The sequence below is a fragment of the Aulonocara stuartgranti genome (assembly GCF_965226115.1).
Source record: "Aulonocara stuartgranti genome assembly, chromosome: 15".
Lineage (NCBI taxonomy): Eukaryota > Metazoa > Chordata > Actinopteri > Cichliformes > Cichlidae > Aulonocara > Aulonocara stuartgranti.
The window spans coordinates 38,372,098-38,390,253 of NC_138951.1; the positions used below are offsets into that span (position 1 = coordinate 38,372,098).

At 41.5% G+C, this 18,156-nt stretch overlaps 1 long non-coding RNA gene across 2 annotated transcripts in view; it reads right to left on the reverse strand.

Annotated features, from left to right (window-relative positions):
• Positions 1-456: 456 nt before the first annotated feature.
• Positions 457-18,156, reverse strand: part of LOC309689630 — a 50,890-nt gene continuing 33,190 nt past the window's right edge. The window contains exons 2-4 of one of the 2 annotated variants that reach the window (XR_014271474.1): positions 2,108-2,179; positions 1,724-2,011; positions 457-1,527 (exon numbers count right to left, since the gene is read on the reverse strand). This is a non-coding gene — a long non-coding RNA (uncharacterized lncRNA). The remainder of the gene's footprint in view (positions 1,528-1,723; positions 2,012-2,107; positions 2,180-18,156) is intronic. The other variant, XR_014271473.1, reaches the window with a different exon arrangement.

Genomic DNA, 18,156 nt, shown 5'->3' on the forward strand with positions numbered 1-18,156 from the left:
AAACAGGAAACTAAGGCTACAGGTAACACTACTCATCAAAACTGAATAATAGAAGACTAGAAAAAACATCTCAGGAATCTCAGGTTCTGTTTCCAAACAATGTAAAAGATCGTCTTTTTTAGCAAAGGTTTAGCGCGGTGGTCTAATTGAGGGATGTTTTCTTGGCACGTTTTAGCAACTAAGCATTGTTCAAATGATGAGTACCGTTTTGTGACATGGCACAGTCCGCCATGTCACAAAGCCAAAATCTGTTTCTTGAACACAATAATACGTTCACTTTACTTACATCACCTCCACAGTCACAGGAGATTCACATCATGGATGTACAGCGGATAAATGTGCAGCAGCTGCGTGACGCTATCATGTCAGTATGACCCAAAATCTCTGAGGAATGTTTCCAGCACCTTGTTGAATCTGTGCAACAAAGTATAAAAACAAATCTGTTTGAGTTTCATCTTGAAATAACACCATAATGTATTTTTAACAATTGTTTGTATTCTCTTTCATTACATGTTTAAGGTGTGTGAGAAGCACTGCCTGGGCAGAGTGCCTTTTACCCATAGTTTTCATGGGAACTTTTTTAATGTTTCCAAAAAATTGGTAAAAAATGAAAGGTTGCATAAAACATCTGGCAAACACTTGGTGTGCTGGCTGCGACCACTTAACCAGAGTAAATGGATGAGGGAGAATTTTGCTGCTTCGTATATCTTTTTTCTTCTCCCTGACAATGGACAGTTGTATAAGCAGCAGTTCTGTATTGGGTGATATGTTGGGCTTTCAGTATTGACACATCAGCAGACGAAGCTGTTTTGAATCCCTGTAGGTGTCCTCAAAATGATTTATTTATTTATTTTTGCTTATTTTGAGCCTTTTTTAAAAGGACTTCAGGTGCAAGTTACACGTCAACTTCCACATGACAAAAGTCAAAACACACACACACACACACACAAAAAACCCATCTCTGGGTAATGGATGAATGAATAGTAATGCATCCTTTCCTTGATGTGTGTAACCACACTGTTCCACATTCAAATGCCACATTTAACTAGCAAATTCCAACACCCCAGACTACACAAGGACAAAAGCTGAATGCATGGAAATAATAACACGGCACATGTCATCAAGCATCTCTCCGTTCCAACCTAGAAAACTCTATCTGGTTAGTGTTAAAATAAAACGCAAAGTATCCCAGTTCTCATTTCACTCATAACTCGGGCATTTCTCAACTGTCACTTGATGCTCAAAAAGCAGTTTGGCTTCCTTCAAATGTATTTCATCTACGAAGGTAGTTTGTTTGAGAGCACATGTTTGGATCTGAGGGCTGTTTGAAGCCATATGTAATTCCTGGCTGCATCCTTTCAACAAACTGCCTCCTGGTAATTGGCCATTACTCTAGAACTGAGAGACGTGCTGTCCAGGGGGCAACTACACTTGTCTGGAAACAATCATGGAGTTAGTAGGCTGGCAGACAGCCTTGTCACTATATGCCTCCCCTGCTGTGTGTTTCTTCTCCTGGGAAGATGAACTCTGAAAAAAAAAGAAAAAAAAGATTGACAACCAAAATATAATTTTCCAAGCTTCATCAGCACCAATGCAAAACAAGGTCATCAGTGTTTTATCAGTCGTGTTTGCATGATGCTCTGTCAGGAGGCATGCATATTTTTTACAATATTTTTAAAATAGGAAAATAAAATCAGCCTTTTCTGAAAGTAAAAATCCTTACCTTAAGGACTAAATGTATTGAAACGACTATATACAGACTGTAGACATCCAAACGACAAACTACCATTCTTGGCATTTGGGGGAAACGTGTTCAAATGCAACACTTGTGCTTTTTTTGTGGTCAGTTTTTGGTCCGTGGTCCTCTAATAGCTTTTTTTTTTTTTTTTCGTGCAGCACGAGGATGAGTTGCCCTGTGATGCCACGTTACATGACCTTTAACAAGTGACTCCATAATTACAGAAGAGCACGCGAGGTATGCCAAGTGACCTTCCTTCATCTATGACCAGACCTAAACATCAGACACAGAAAATAATAATAACATCTGACACTTCTACCTCTGGCGCAGACTGACAACTGGATCCAGATGGAGGGAGCATATCATTACCGTTTCATTGGGTGATATCAAAACAGAAAGGCACATTCCAGGAAGCCGTCACTCTCTCGCAGATTACCGCGTCTGAAATGAAAAATTAAAGCCGATATTGTTTGTACACTTTTCTCCCTTTGTTCTCAGCGAGCGCTTCAGACGGATGCAGTTTATTTGGGGGTGGGTAAAGCACCAATGTGTTGAGAGAGGCAGAAAAGTGCAGGCCGAGACAGCAGAGAGAAAAACTCAGGCTCACTCAAAGACGTGCTCCTGCAACACCCTGCGCCTAACTGTGCAGAAACACGTGGCTGTAGCAAGACCTGCAGCATGCTCACCTAGCTTTTTTAATTAAAACATATGACTGGAAGCAGGCCACCATCCTTCTTTGAATTTTCCTGCAAACATCATGCTGACTCATTTCTTAGACTCGAGGCAGTGCAAGACTACCTCAACTGAGTTGACTTTAAGTGCTGCCACCCTTTCATCCTTGAAAGGTAAGACTCCCTTTTTTCAGGTCATGCGTTTGCTGTTTGGAACGAGGGATTTTTTTTTCAGAAACTCCTTACAGCTATCTTCCTCCTCTTCACTCTTTCCTTTCACCCCATCTGACATCCAGGAAGCGTTCTTTGATGGTCCCTTCCCCTACTTGAATCTTAATGCTTATTTCTCTGTATACCTGTAGAAGTTCAGTATATATTTTTACCACTCGTCCCTTGCTGTGGCCTCCACAAGCACAAACTTCTGTTTTCTTCTTTAAAGAGAGAATCACATTGTCCCTCAAGTGTGTTCCAGCAGTGTTGTGTTACAGGTTTCAACTAACTACCGTAACTGACGTATGAACGTGCAGGCGCTGACACTTCTACCTCTGGCGCAGCGTCACCCAGAAGTGATCTAATCAGGCCATAGCCTGATTAGATCACTTCTGGGTGACGCTGGTGGTGGGCCTTTAAAAGAGGAAGTGTACTAGACCCTGTGAGGCAGGAGAAGGTTTGGTGTATCCCACTTTGATCCACTGTCAGGAATTATTGAGAAGCAGCTTCTGAAAGAGTCTTGAAGACAAGCCAAGAGTGATGAGAGGAAAGGCGACCTGACCAGGATCAGGCCCTGGAGGCCACACAGGAATCTTAGTGCCCATAGATCCTCTCACATAAATACATGACTAAGCAACTATGACTGGTGAAGCTGTCATAAGGAAAGTTAGCACTGAGTATGAATAGGAAGCTGTCGGCTCGGTGAAGAAAGGGGAAGTTTGGTGATACAGATCTTTGGATTAGACAGGTCTTCAGGTTTCAGAGTAAATTTAAGATTAAAGAAGAAGCACTGTGATATTTAAATCCTGGGCAGGGATCCAGAAAAGGAAAATGTCCTCTTTTTTTCCTTTGTGGCATTTGTGTGAATGATGTCAGTGTAAATTAAACAGTAAACATAATCATATAAGTATACTGATGTTTTCATTTCTTTTAAATATTAGCAAGCAGATGTGTGCTGCTGGGTTTGGCTCTTCATAGTGACGTTACTTTGACGCCTACAACCAACTTTAACATTGTTGCAGGGAAAAAAAACACCACGCAAAGCAGTGGCCTCGCTCGGCTGCTCAAGTTGCTCCACAACACTCAGATCATCTTCGAAGTGGAATAAGCTGCCTTATGCAATTAGAGAACTAGCTACTATTCCTAGTTTTTTTTTTTTTTAAACACACGCATTTAAAAGCCCATTTACACAGTTTTTAATTATTGTAAATATTGTAAGAGGGTGATGTTGTGACCTGTTTTTGATTCTTGTGTATTGCGCCTCAAACTTATTGATATTTACATGCTTATATTTTTACAATTGTAAAACCTTACTGTGGCTGTAAGAGCCAGATTATGTGGACATTTTTGCATCTATTTGATTGTGTAAGGTTTTATTAGATTAGATTAGATTTTATTATTATACTTGCAGGCTTGGTTCCCAGGAAGACCACTATCGTGGAAGCTAATGGGGTTCTTATATATATATTTTTAAAAAAAAAAACACTTAGAAAACATCTCATGATTGACTAACAGGAACACAGCAGAGCCTTGTGTGTTGATCTGGTCTTTAAACTCCCCAAATCTCAGTTCAATCAAGTAACTTCAGGATGTGCCAGAAAAATTCAGATCCACAAAGACCTTATCACACAACCCACAGAATCCAGTGTTGTCCTGCTAACATCCCAATACCAAGCAGAACAGAACACCTCCGAGGGGTCTGTGCCTCAAAGAGTCATAGCTGTCTTGGCAGGATACCCACACTATATTAGAGTGTTAAATGTGGTGGGAGATTAGTGGATATTCAAGTAAGTAAATACAAATGAAGGTTGCTAAACATAACATTAGAAACCTTCCCATACTGAGCAGTAATGACTAAGGCTTAACAGGAGTATGAGATTCCCACTTCCACTGTCAGAGAACGTAATAAGCACTGGCATTATGTAGCTGCTTCTAATCCAAATGGCCAAATGGCTGCTGAGATATTATCAGTACAGCCATTAATAGAGTGCATCTGCTTTCCAAGTCGCTTTATTTTTGTCTCAGCCTAATCCAGTCACAGTTTGTGCTGTATAGTTCTTCAAATTTTCACTTGTAATAACAGTTTTTAAAGTTACACAGATAAATCAGAAAGTACATTTTTAACATACTATGGTTATATTGATGTTTGCCAAGAGCAGGGGTGGCCAACCCGTGGCTCTCGAGCCGCATGCGGCTCTTTGCCTGGTTTCATGCGGCTCTTACGTTCATATCAAAGTTTGTGTTTGTGTTTTGGGTTTTTTTTGTGTTGTTGTTTTAAAATGTGCACGTTCGCTTCGCTTGAGTTCAATACGGTATTTTCATCAAATGGGCATGTGTGTGAGATGAAAATACCGCAAAGTTTCCCAGTAGGAGCAAGTTCGCCCTTAAAATGGCAGGAAAAAAATGCACAGCAAAAAGAAAATATGAAGATGAACACAGGACGTTTTTAACAGAGTGGGAGAGTTTATATTTTTTTGTTGAACGCAATGGAAAGCCATTCTGCCTTATATGTCAGACGTCATTAGCGCATTTCAAAGCTTCAAATCTTCAGCACCACTTCAGCTCACTCCATGCTAACATCGACCAGGAATTTCCAAAAGGGACTGAACTTCGCAAGCACAAGTTGGCCACTTTGAAAAGTCAGGCAGAAAGCAGTCACAGTTTTTCCAAAAGTTTACGAAGCGGTCAGAGACCATAACGCTCGCATCCTATCAGCTGGCTTGGAACATTGCACGGGCTAAAAAGCCATACAATGAAGGGGAGTTCGTTGCAATCTTGTCTCCTGAAAACGACACATTAAAACACATGGTATCAGACGTCTAACTGTCCCGCCACACTGTTGAACACAGAATATCGGACATTAACACGGCTATTGAATCACAGTTGCACTCTGACCTTCAAGCATGTGAGTATTTTAGTGTCGCATTGGATGAGAGTTGTGATATACAAGACAAGCCTCAGTTGGCAATATTTTAGGATCTGCGTCAAACGATTGTGTGATCAAAGAAGAACTCCTGGATATTGTGCCATTAAAAGACAGAACCCGTGGCATAGATGTGAAAGAAACCATGATGCCCATAACGAAATTAACTGCAATAGCCACAGATGGAGCACCAGCCCTGATGGGATCTGTGAACGGGCTTGTGGGGCTGTGCAAAGCTGACCAAACTATTCCAGACTTTTGGAATTTCCACTGCATCATCCACATGGAGCAACTCGTGTCTAAATCTGTCACGGACCCGGCTCTGGAGGACTCGGGGGTCCGTGAGCAGTCTTGACTGTTGTTGTTGTTGTTATTAGTATTATTATTATTTGGTGATGTGTGTGTTTTTCTCCACAATGCTGTGTTAGTCTGTGTCCCACTCGCATGTATAGACAGGGTGTGGTTGTGCACGTGTGTATGTCTGCGGGTGTGGCTGGAGGATGGAGCACAGCCACCTGCAGGCCTGATGGGTGTGGCCCTGCGGGAGGACTGGCCACACCTGAAGTTCCTTCCACACCTGTTGGTGATCAGGCTCGTCGGGGGAGCTACTTAGGAGAGTGTTGGAGCTCCCACCGGCGCGGGATCATTGAGTTATTGTACCAATTCAGTGTGTCAGCATATGTCTGTGCTGTTCGTATATGCCCGCTGAGGGTTAGTGTTGACGGCTGCTTCTATGGTTTCCCTGCAGGAGGAAGAGTGGTCCAGAAAGGCAGCACGCACAGGGAGTGCGGAAACACAACAGCGGGGAGCACGAGCACGGGCACAGACGTCGGAGGGAAGCACGTACACGGGGTTCGAGGGAGCAACGGAGTTATTGTGTTTACAGCTTTTCACTGTAAATAAAGAGCACTGTTTGCATCGCAGAGTCTGCGTTCTGGGTCCTCCTTCCCCCACATCCCCACGGTCTGCCAGCCAGACCGTGACAAAATCATCGAATTTAGATAACGTCATGAATCCTGTGATGGAAATCGGCAACTATATCCGCACACATGCGCTTAACCACAGGCAATTCAAGAATCTCATCGCTTAGCTGGACCAAGGGCTTCCAGGTGACCTGCCACTGCACTGCACTGTGAGGTGGCTGTCAAAAGGCCAGGTACTCTCTCGCTTCTTTGAGCTTTTGGATGCCGTGAAACTGTTTATGGAAGAGAAGGACAAGGACTATCCCAGGCTCTCGGACCTCAAGTGGATTATGGATCTGGTCTTTTTGGTCGACATGCTGTGTCACTTGGACAGACTGAACCTGACCCTGCAGGGTAAGTTAAAAATGCTGCCTGACCTGGTGCAAAGTGTGTTTGCGTTTGTCAACAAACTGAAGCTGTTCAAGACACATATTCAAAAGGGAGATATAACGCATTTTCCCACTCTGCTAAAAGCCAGCGGGCAAGTCGCCAGCGCTGCCCTGAGTAAGCAAAGAGCCAGATATGCAGCGCTGATTGAAAATTTGCACGAAAGCTTTGTGACCCGGTTCCATGATCTACAATTGAAAAGGCCACAGATTACGTTCCTTGTCGACCTATTTAAAGCAGAGACCAGCTGTTTGAAAGTCCCGCTAGTCACAGATGAAGCTGCGACTGAGTTGGAGATGATCGATCTTTGTGAAGAGGACCAATTGAAACCTGCTTTAAGGCAAGGGACCATTGAGTTCTGGAAAAGTGTGCCAATGGAAAAATACCCCAATGTCAAACGGGCTGCGCTTAAGATACTGTCAATGTTTGGGTCAACATACGTCTGCGAGTCTGTGTTTTCTACCCTAAAACATGTGAAATCAAAGCATCGATCTGTTCTGACTGACACTCATGTGAAAGAATTGCTTCGAGTGGCAACAACGGAATACAAGCCATATTTGAAGAGGATTGTTCAAGGCAAGGAATGCCAGAAGTCCCACTAAACAACATGCATTGTAAAAGAAAATGCTATTGTAGATTATTATATTTTTGTTTGTGGACTTGGTTGAACTGAGAGTTTGTGTGTGTGAGACAGTGCACACAATGTTCATTGTTGAAACATGTCATTATCAAAGTTGGTGTGCGACATTTGAGAGAGTGAGAGAGTGAGAGAGAGAGATGCCGCAATTTATGAAGAGAGTTGATAGTTTTCTCCAGCTGTTGTAAAGAACGCAAATATCTGCAGAATCAATAGAGAGATTTGTAGACAGAACAAATGCGGTAAATATTAGAATAGAATAGAATAATCCTTTAATTGTCCCACAAGGGGAAATTTGGTTGTAACAGCAGCCAAAAAGACACATATACAAACAAACAGGACACAGGACACAGAACAGAAACATACACAATTTTTCTTACATATTTACATTAAGGACAATGGTTACTATATACAGAGAGAGATATTAAATGCACTGGTGCTTTGACAGCGCTCTCATGCTCAAAGTCAGCACTCAAAGTACATTTTGGGGGACACTTTCCACTTTCCTTTTGGCGATAGCCCTTTTCTTTGCATTATGTCTACGGGGTGACATCACCAGTGCTGGCTCTGGTTACACCAAAGAGGCTGCTGAACAAAGAGACAAGGGTGTCAACGTTTTGGCAGTGAACCCGTGTCAACTTTAACACCCTGAAGTGATATTACCAGAACAAAGATTTTTACAAGCTAGCAGCCCCAAACTTCAGACATGTTTGGTTTCTGACCGGTAGACCAGCAAAATTCAAAATTCTGCTGCCTGTGATTTCTTTTTTTTTTCTTTCTTAGGAACTTAACTTTCCATTTCACTTAAAAAAAAAACTGCAAGGTCCTTGTTAGGATAAAAAAAACCCGAGGAGGTGCAGTGTGTGTGCACAAGTGAATATGGTTGACCACAACGGTTCATGTAAACACTCAAATGTGACAGTGCGCAGACAAAGCTGAACCATGGAAATAAAGAAATGATGTGGTGGAAAGGATCCAACAGCTATAAACAGGCTAGACCACACCATTTAGTGCGTGGGCTTCAAATCCATCTCCAACCTTGCATTCCTTTTCTTCTTATGCCTGTGGAAAAGTGGGGCAAAATCCTTATGCTGATATTTTTACCTGTTTTAATAAGACCTCTGATGGGCTGTAGTCCCTGTAGAAACTGTCAAACCTTTCTACGTCTGTTTACAAAGCCCACTTTTAACTGGGGGAGGAAAAAAATGTGACAGTCAGCTTCGTGTCCAAGAATAATAGTTTCTGCCCATTCATGTGCTGTCAGTGCAAGTGAAGCGTCATTTTTTTTTTTCAAAGAGCTATTACTAATGTTGCAGTGGGCCCATCAACTTTATAGTAACACAAAAAGGGAATAGAATAAAACCTGTAAAATTGAAGTACAGGGTGGTATAAAGTGTGGAAACATTCATGCTGTCATGAGTCGCCACTTAGGATGTGGCTTTGATTGACAATAAGGACAAAGTGGAGGCAGTCATGATTTATAGCAGCCTGGGATTCTGAGCTGTTGAAGACATCTGGTTTGACCAATCTTTATGGGGCTTTGTGGAGCAGTGAATAACTTTCTGTGAGGCTGGGGATAAAAGTCAAGAAGGACAAAGAAGAGTTACATCGTAGGATTATCATGTCTGTCTCGACTGTTAACAGCAGTAAAAAAAAAAGATGCTACATTTGATATTAAAAGACAGGGAGTGGGATGTCATAATTCTCTTGTTATTCCACAAGAATCTCCCTGCAATGCCACAGGAAAAAAGATCATTCACACACCACCTAAAACATTTGCAGGTCCAATGGACTTCACCCTATAATTGCCCTAATAATGTTTTTAAAGCTGTATAATAAGGATTTCCGAGTTACACAGAAGACCTCTACAGAAAAGACTACAGAAGTTTTCCTTGTATGTGCACCTCCTTGTGGTATATTTAAGCATCTCCTTGTGAGTGTGTGTGCATGCGCTTTGCACTTGTCTCAGTAGCGTCCAGTCAAACTGACTGCTAGTAAAACCCGAGAGGATGTGCAAGTTTTAACTGGTCTTACATGTATAAATACAAGAACACAGTCCAGTGAGTAACTGGCTCGTGATCAGCCACAGGACATGCTTTAACACCTTATGAGTGTTTCCAGGCAGCAATTAGGGCTGAGTGTTTGTCTTCATTTGAGTTTAGGCAGTTAAATATGCCTTGGGGATGGCCACTTGACCCTATGAACTCTTTTATGGAGCCACAGAAAAATACTTCCTTTTTCATTAATTGCAACTGCAATGGAATGACAGAGCCATGAGGTATGTGAGCCAGCATGGGTTACCAATATTAAAGATTCAAACATTAAAAAAGCCTCACATCCCAACACATTTGAGGAGACTCACATCTCCAAAATTACCAGAGTGACCCTGCAGTGACACCGCTTCAGGGCATCCAGCATAACCTCTACTCACCCCCATGTCACTCCACATGCCCACAGATATCCCGAGGCAATGGCCTCCACCAGTTTGGCCCTGTGCAAATTATCAAGAGGCCCAGAATTGTCTCACTTATCAATAGGCGAGGTATATTGTTTCAGGGGGCTTCCTCTTTCCTGTACAGGACAGTCCTGATGGTGGAGTCGCAGGACGCTTTGACGTTGAAAGGTGTACATGGCTCGGTGAAAGAACCGGACCTTCCCTGCAAGTTATCATGTCATCTGACAAGCTGACCGCCTCAACAACAGTGTGTTTTTCCACTTCAGTGCTGAAAGTGCTTATCGGATTTTGATTGATTTCTTCATTTGTTTGCTTTTGTGAAAGAGAAGCGGTGTACCGTTACAGTTGGCGTTTCCTTGCTTTAACTGCAGTGGAAACAAAGGTGAACGTGCAGCTACATTGTGTCCAAGTCCAAGTCGTGAAGCAGCATGTTTAAATAAGCAATCATGCTTGACAGTCCAAGGATATCAGATATCAGCTTATCAGTGTGTTATACGGAGTAAAGTCATTAGGCACATAAGGGGGAAATTATTTGTAAAAATCTATGTGAAAAAATACTTCTAATAATCCACATTTACTCCTTTAACATTCGTATCTGGAATTTTTGCTACTGTAAATTTGTCATTTTGTAAAACACTATCAGTCATCAACATTCATTGTTCTTTTTATAACTACTGTGTGTAGCTGAACATAGGAAGGGATTTTTTTGCTGCTGGTACAGCCTTGGATTGAGACAGCCACGGGGCGAGGAAAGGGTGTTTGCTCAAGTGGAGCCAATTACTCAAAATAAATTGGGTCTTCCTCTCTACTTTCTTTTCGCCCCCCTCTCTCTCTCACCCACCCCTTCATCTCTCCGGTATGGGTTGTCATTTGAAAACCGGGTCAGATCCACAGTGAGCCCCTCCTTCCAAATAAACAGGCTAGTAATGGCTGTTTACCCAGAGCATAAGAGCCATTACGTACGAGGAAGTTAAACATCTCTGACAGGCAAAATGGCTGCAGACAAATCACTGTTGTCCTTTCTTGAGGGATTGATTGGGAGAATTCTGATTTTTCTTTAACTGTTACCAGCAGCCATACACACTAGCGATGGCTTTGCAAAAAGCATACCAGCTGAATGGTGTAAGGATTTGAGAAGAAAAAAAAGCCCAAGAAAAAACAAACAAAAAACTTGGTTTTTTGCAATTACACTGCTGGGTGAACAAAAGACCTTGCCACGGGCCTCCCGATTGGAAAGCACCCCTGTACTTTTCAGTCACCTCACAGAGATCTGAAGACCTGGTTGGCAGGAGATATGGAGGCCACGTAAAATCCGACTGAATTTATTCACAGTAAGGAAAACTGTGATGAGCTTAACGTTTGTTTAGAGATCAAACATGAAAGGCGCCGTACATTAACTGGATTGAAGAGTGGGTTATGTCACTCGATTATAATATCTGTAGCTTTAGTGATGTAGTGGAGGAATTTTTCTTGTTATAAGTCACAGCATGTGTGAATGACGCTTTTGTTAGGCTGTGCTTTGTTTTGCAGCAGAAAACTTCAGACTGTGAAGGCTTTGCAGTTGGGTTTAATACTCTGCAGTTTATGGTGCTGTTGTAAATAGTTGAAAAGATCTAAAGTACTTCTCTTTTTGGATGGAAGCTGTTTATGGCTTTTATTCTACAGATGTTTTTACTTTCTTTTTTTTTTTTTTTTTTTGCTCATCTGATCTTTCAAAATGTGAAGCATCTACAAAAAAAACTGTATCCAGCGGGTCTCCCTCCATGTTGCAGAAGAACGTGTGAGCCAGCGGTGCTGGGTTTGTGTGTAGTCACACATGGAGAGCTGAGCCTAGATTGCAAGGAAAGTTTTAGGGGAAAAATATTAAAAACTGGCTTGGCGTTACATAAGAAGCTGGCTACGTGACGCAAGCAATATTATCATATTTAACATATCTCTGTATTTACATTCTGAAAATATAGGCCTTAAAAAGTCATTATGCAGCCCAGCTCTAATTGAAAGTGAAAAGGTAGGTAAAGAGAACAATGCATTTGTGGGCATACATATGAGGAGATTGCACTGCATTAAATTACAGCCTGCTAACTGGACCAGAACATCACATAACTGAGTAATTTAAGCTTTTGGACTGTGAAGGTCAGGAGAAAACTTACTCAGTTTTGGCCCAGAGTTTTTTTGTGGAGCTTGAAATATACACATCAAAAAGTGTACTGCGAGTTCATTATGAAATGTGGTGTAACCGGTTATTACATTATTATTGTGGTCATCAATTAAATGCCTGTCACAGTCTTATACAGAATCATTTTATAAACCGAGCAGCTGTTTATGGAAGAAAATAAACATCAGAAATAACTGTGGACACAATGATTGGTTGCAGTCCTGTTTTCTCACTTTTCCTTTATTGTTGTTCTGTCGATGTGGACTACGATAGCGTTTGTGCATGAGGCTGTTAAATGAATGGTGACTTTTATTATATGTTTTTTAAAATGAGGAACACAGCTTCAAAAACATGATTATTTGGTAAAGTAAATAAATATAAGGGAAATTACATTATTTGATAATTCGGCAACAAAAATTTAATAATTCCCAGAAATTAAATTCCATATTCCCAAAAACTGTGAAGGAAATGTACTCTGTGAAATAACTAGACCTTTTAAAAATAACAACTGTAACAAGCTGGTTGCAGTTAGAGTCATAGTCTTATTTTTTGCACATGGTTCAGGAGGCACAGCTAACTCTGGGTAAAACAGTTTCTCCTCACAGATTTAAGCTATGAAAAAAAGAGTACAATGGGCCCGAGGCACGTTGTTGTAATTGGATCACAACGGAGCAATCTGCTGCTCCCAAGATGTCAGTCTAACTTCAAATGGGTGTTGCCTGAGCTTTGATTCAGCCCATCGTCATGGCTCAAACAGAAGACAGTTGTAGTGTTGAACTATAAACCCTGGCACAGCAGCCCAACAGGAATTTCTGTCTCATGGATTTCCAAATGAATGGTTGGCAGGATAATGCTGCGTGCATCCGGTGGAAACAATATGGCACAGCACCCCTTGTGTGTGTGTGTGTGTGTGTGTGTTTTCCTGCAGGCCATGCATGTATCTGTACAATATCTTTATGTGCATTTAAGCACATATTCTCTTTCCCTTCAGCTGTCTCGGTGCCAGGCAGCAATCAACACCTGGATCAGCAGGTCTCCCCCTCGTGCACGTCTACTATTACACTCTCCAGTGATCTCCACCTCCCTGAAGAAGGGGAAGCTACACAGCTGCTTACTTTTTCTAAGACAATGCATACAGCTTCCTACTGTAACTGAGCACCAGCAGTGTTTCAGAATATAAAACAATCAACTGATTCTCTTTTTCAGAATCTAGAGTTGCTTTACATCCATTTTGCCTTGTTTCACTTTACTTTTGATGTTTCATAATGTACAGTGACAGCGCAGACGTCGTTCTTGCCAACAGCATTTCTCCACACAGGCTGCCGATAGATTCCCGATGACCTGTTGTTGCCGAGGCATTAGCAATGTAGGGCGTGCGTTGTTAATTCTGCCAAATGGCTGGCACAATTAAAATTCACTGCACGGAAAATGAATGGATTATCTGCGAGATGTGTGTATCCTCCCCCACAAGCCTTTGTTCAATAATGTATTCCTGATGTTGGCGTTGCAGTACCTGCTTTCACAATGTATAGTCTGTTCCAAATGCAGACAAAAAAAAGAGAGAGGATTGTGTTTTCAGTTTAAGTGCATGTTCAACTAAAGAGTGATGCATAAATAAGCATTAATCGTTTTGCTTGTTTTATTGGTAACATGTAGTTAAGATGGACAATCACCAGCAGCCCCACAATCCCACAATATTCCTACATTGACTTTTATTTAATATTGTAGTTGCTTCTAGCTAGCCAGATGTACCTGCAGATTGGCCAGACCACTCTGTGCCATTTAGCTACCTCGTTCATCCTCCTAGCTAATATTAGCTAATGATATAGCTAATATTCGTATGTGCAGCCTTAGTAAGCCTGGCATATTGGCACATGAAGCAGTTTTATTTAAAAACGTGTTTTAAATAAATGAGAGCTCCTTCCAAAATTTCTTCCTAAGCAAAGGCATAATTTTTGTGTCGCAGTTGAACAACAGCAAAAAAAAAAAGCAGTAGGCAGGACTGTGGACAAAGTAGTGCTAAAAAGTACAAAGTTTGCAGAGGCATGAATCATGTTTTTCTTGTCAAAGATTCAAAATAAATCAGGGTGAACTCAGCACAGAGATATGTGAGTCGGGCCTTTTGAAATCACATCAGTGCACTTAACAACTAGATTGTGTTAAACGTTTAATTAAACCTGTGAAGAGAATTGTGATCCAGATCATGGCTCATGTTTCTTCCCAGAACGAGAGTGATATAATCTGTTGGCCACAAAGGCAATCGCTAAGCTTTTTGTACCTTGGAATATACGCTGTGGGTCACCTGCCACAGTATAGCTGTCACAAAAGAACGATACGAGGAGATCAATCTGTCCCTTGGTAGAAACAGGCAAACCCACTGTGTAACTATGAATGGATGGGCATTACATCACCCTGCCCTGTTTCCTGAACACTGGGTAGGTGTTAATCACAGATGTCAGGTGTCTTGGTTTGTTGAAGTCAAGTGAAAATTAAAGTCTTTTCCTGAGGAAGCTAGATAATGCACATTTTTCAGTTTCGTACTGATTGTTAAAGAAAATGATTACAGGTTAAAAGCACAAGTTAAATGAATGTGGTCACCATTCTGTAGCTGCCTGTGCAGACACAAGTGCTCTGATTTGGTTGTCTACTAACTAAAGAAAACCCCCAGGATTTTTACACTACTGAGGGCAAGGATGGGGCTGGGGGAGTCTTAGAGCTTGGCGATGAAGGACTTCATTAAAAGCAATACATCATATTTGAACAGAGTGGCTACTCTGACTGAAGTGAAACATCAACTATTCTCTCTAAACAAAGAATTCTCCACTGTTTTTTGTGTACATTTTTCCCTCAAATGATAGGGAGTCGGCCTTTGAAGTAAATTACTAAGAGCCATACTGCATATAAAATGCAGAACTGTGGATGTAAAATTATCATATATTATTTTCAGTAAGGTCTTCGGAATACGTTTGGATCGACAAACATGTTTGGGGGGTTTAAATTGGATTTCCACTTGGTACAGATTCACAACAAGTAGCAAATTTGTGTTTTAAGCTCACATTCACACTGAAATGTATGTTCATTAGAGAGCATAAAGTCTGCAGCAGAATTTTAAGCGGGCCACTAAAAATAGCCTCTTTCCAATCCTCCAGGCCTTTGAGGATCAGAGTGAGGCAGCTGAACAGTGCCTGAGTAAAGCCTCGGTCCGTGGACAGATGTTTCTGAGAACAGGTGGCTGGGGTTGTCCCCTGGATTTGCATGGCTATGACAGACACAGCAGACCTCACAGACTTCAAAGAAAAGGAGTATGACTGCTAATGATCAGTGGAGAGAAGGAAGAGGGGTGGCTAGCTAGCCAGCTAGCTTTGCAGGCGCCATGCAGACAAGTACATCTAAAGAAAGTCTACGGAAAACTTTTCTCCTGCTACTGAGTTTTTCTTTCCCTGTAATGAGGTCATGGTTCCTGCCACTGTCGAGTGGTCATTTGATACTGAAAGCTACATGCATGCAACACTTGCAAGCAGCTTGATTTGAAGATGAAACTGATGAAGTGAGGAAAGAAACTCAGGAGTTGCCGTACATGACTTGATGATTTTTTAAAAAAAATTTGCCAAGTATCACTCTGATAAGAGTGGAAACATTTTTCACTTTATAACCTTTTAACTCCTTAACCTCCTAGGACCTGGTGTCCACATATGTGGACATCACATTTTGGGACGTCTAGACCAAAATACTTAATTTTTCTCTACAAGGGCCTGATATCCACATACGAGGACATTATACTGCCACTGTTCTATCAAAATTTGATACAAATGTCCTCATATGTGGATCTCATTTTTCTCAAAAACAAAAATTAGGTAAAAAAAAAAAAAAATCTTGTAATTCTTTGTTTTTACATTCTTTAGGTCCCAATCAACCCAAATAGCAAAGAAAAATTAAAAATGCATGCCATGAAAGAGCTCGGGTCTTAGGAGGTTAAAGAAGCAATAGCAGTGGTACATGAAGAATAAATAACCTCGCATAAGACAACAATATTCAGTAAATTATGCTAAATGTGCCTGAAAAAAAAAACAGGTTTGAAGACAATTTTAAATATTCAACCAGAGTTTGACACCAAGCATGAACTCTTCAAAATCTCAGTTGATGAGATTTCTTCTTGCGAGCAAGCAATTAAATCAGACAAGCCAAATCTTTGCGTCTGCCCCTCCCTTTCATCTGTCATATTTCCAGCTTTGATCTCCCCTAACCCCGTAAATTAAGCAAATACAACACACTGCCACTTAAAGTTCGCAATGGAGCCCTTAACATCTAATAAATAATGCATTCAGCCCAGATCAAAACATGAGACGAGCACAAGGCGAAAGGAGTGAACACATGGCTGGCGCAGAGGGAGCTAAATGTATGCTGAATGGAATAGGAAACATGGTAGTACACAAATGAAGCGAAAAAAAAAATCTCAGCAGTCTAGCATTTGATTAATAGGAGTGATTATGGATGCAGTTGCTTCCACCTATCAATCTGAGGCACGGGGTAGTGAGGGTGAAATATAATACTGCATAGAAGCATTAACAAACATCTTAAGGAGTCATGAGCAAGAAAAAAATTATAGAAAAATGCACTCTACAACAATATGCATGCCATGGATTTTTGAGAAAAAGGTCATGCTGCTAGCATAGCTAAGACTTCTTGATTAGTTCGGGATTTTTCTGCAAAAGTAGGCCCTTTAATATCCCTTCATTACCACAGAAAGGTGGTAATGAAGGGATATTTAAAGTGTGTAATTGTTAGAAACTACACACAAAAATTATTCTTGTGGCAGCTCAGCTTTTTTTACCCAATGTAGGCAAATAGTGTCCTCCTGTTTCAGTTCCGGGGGCCTGACGGAGGTAGAGTGAGCTGAATCAGCGGGGGGCCTTTGACTACATCTTGACTTTATTGCTCCCACCCTTAAATCCTACAATGACCCCCTTCTCTTCTCTGCTGTGTTTAAATAAACATTCAGGAAAAAAAAACTTTGTCCACTAACATTTTTTGGATTCCCTCCTCATCTTTCTCTCTATTTGTTTTCCTTACTTTCCTCCTCTGATGGGTGATGTATCCCGACCTGATGGTGAGCCATGGCGCAACCTTTGGAAGCTCGAGCCATCCCCATCACACGCACACACACAGAAACCCTGGATGGGTTTGGCAGCGGGGTTAAGGAGCTGTGTGGACTTTATGTCTGTTGGGATGTCACTTTGCTGCTGTATATTCATGATTTCCTTTGATGCACACACTCATCAAAGCCCTTGAAGAGTGGGGGTTTTGTTCATACTCCCAAAAAGTATGAATCCTAGATTTATTCCTTGTTCACATAGAATAGAGAATAACCATTCAAAGAGCAGGAACTGTGTCTGTTGAATTCCTATACACACGGAGATCTATAGTAACACCTCAGCGTGACTTAAGTCTCAGGGCCGCACCCCACTGTGTCAAGAACACCAACACAAAATCTGCCTTTCTACTGCAGGACTGTAAAGATACACTGTCTGCAACACCTACAGTGCTCACACGTGATCTACTGGAGTACGCACTGTTGCCTTTATAAATGTGGGTCTTTGTAAATGGTCACAGTGTACTCCCATTTTATTCCCGCTCATTTGCCCCCCCGTGTGTTTGCCATAATTGGAATGTCGTCTCTAGGCTTTCAGTTAAAAAGAGCCCTCCGAGATAATCGCCACCATCTTGGCGAAATGCAAACAAAGCCGCTAGAGGAGTCGCCAACTCAGAAGTTTTTCCCCTCTTTAATAATATCTTTTATTAAAGCAGGGTGAAAACAATTAGGGGTGTGTGAGTTCTGTGTCTTTAATACAGGCTTTATTGAATAACCATCCTTCGTCCACTGAGGGAGGGCCTCAGAAGTGACACAAGTGGTATTGCCTAGTGTTTAAATGGAGGGGGGATGCCTGAAGGGACTGGGGGAGTAATTCAATTAGAGGTAATATGCACCAAGCCTCCCCCAAAATTGCTGTCTAAAGCCTT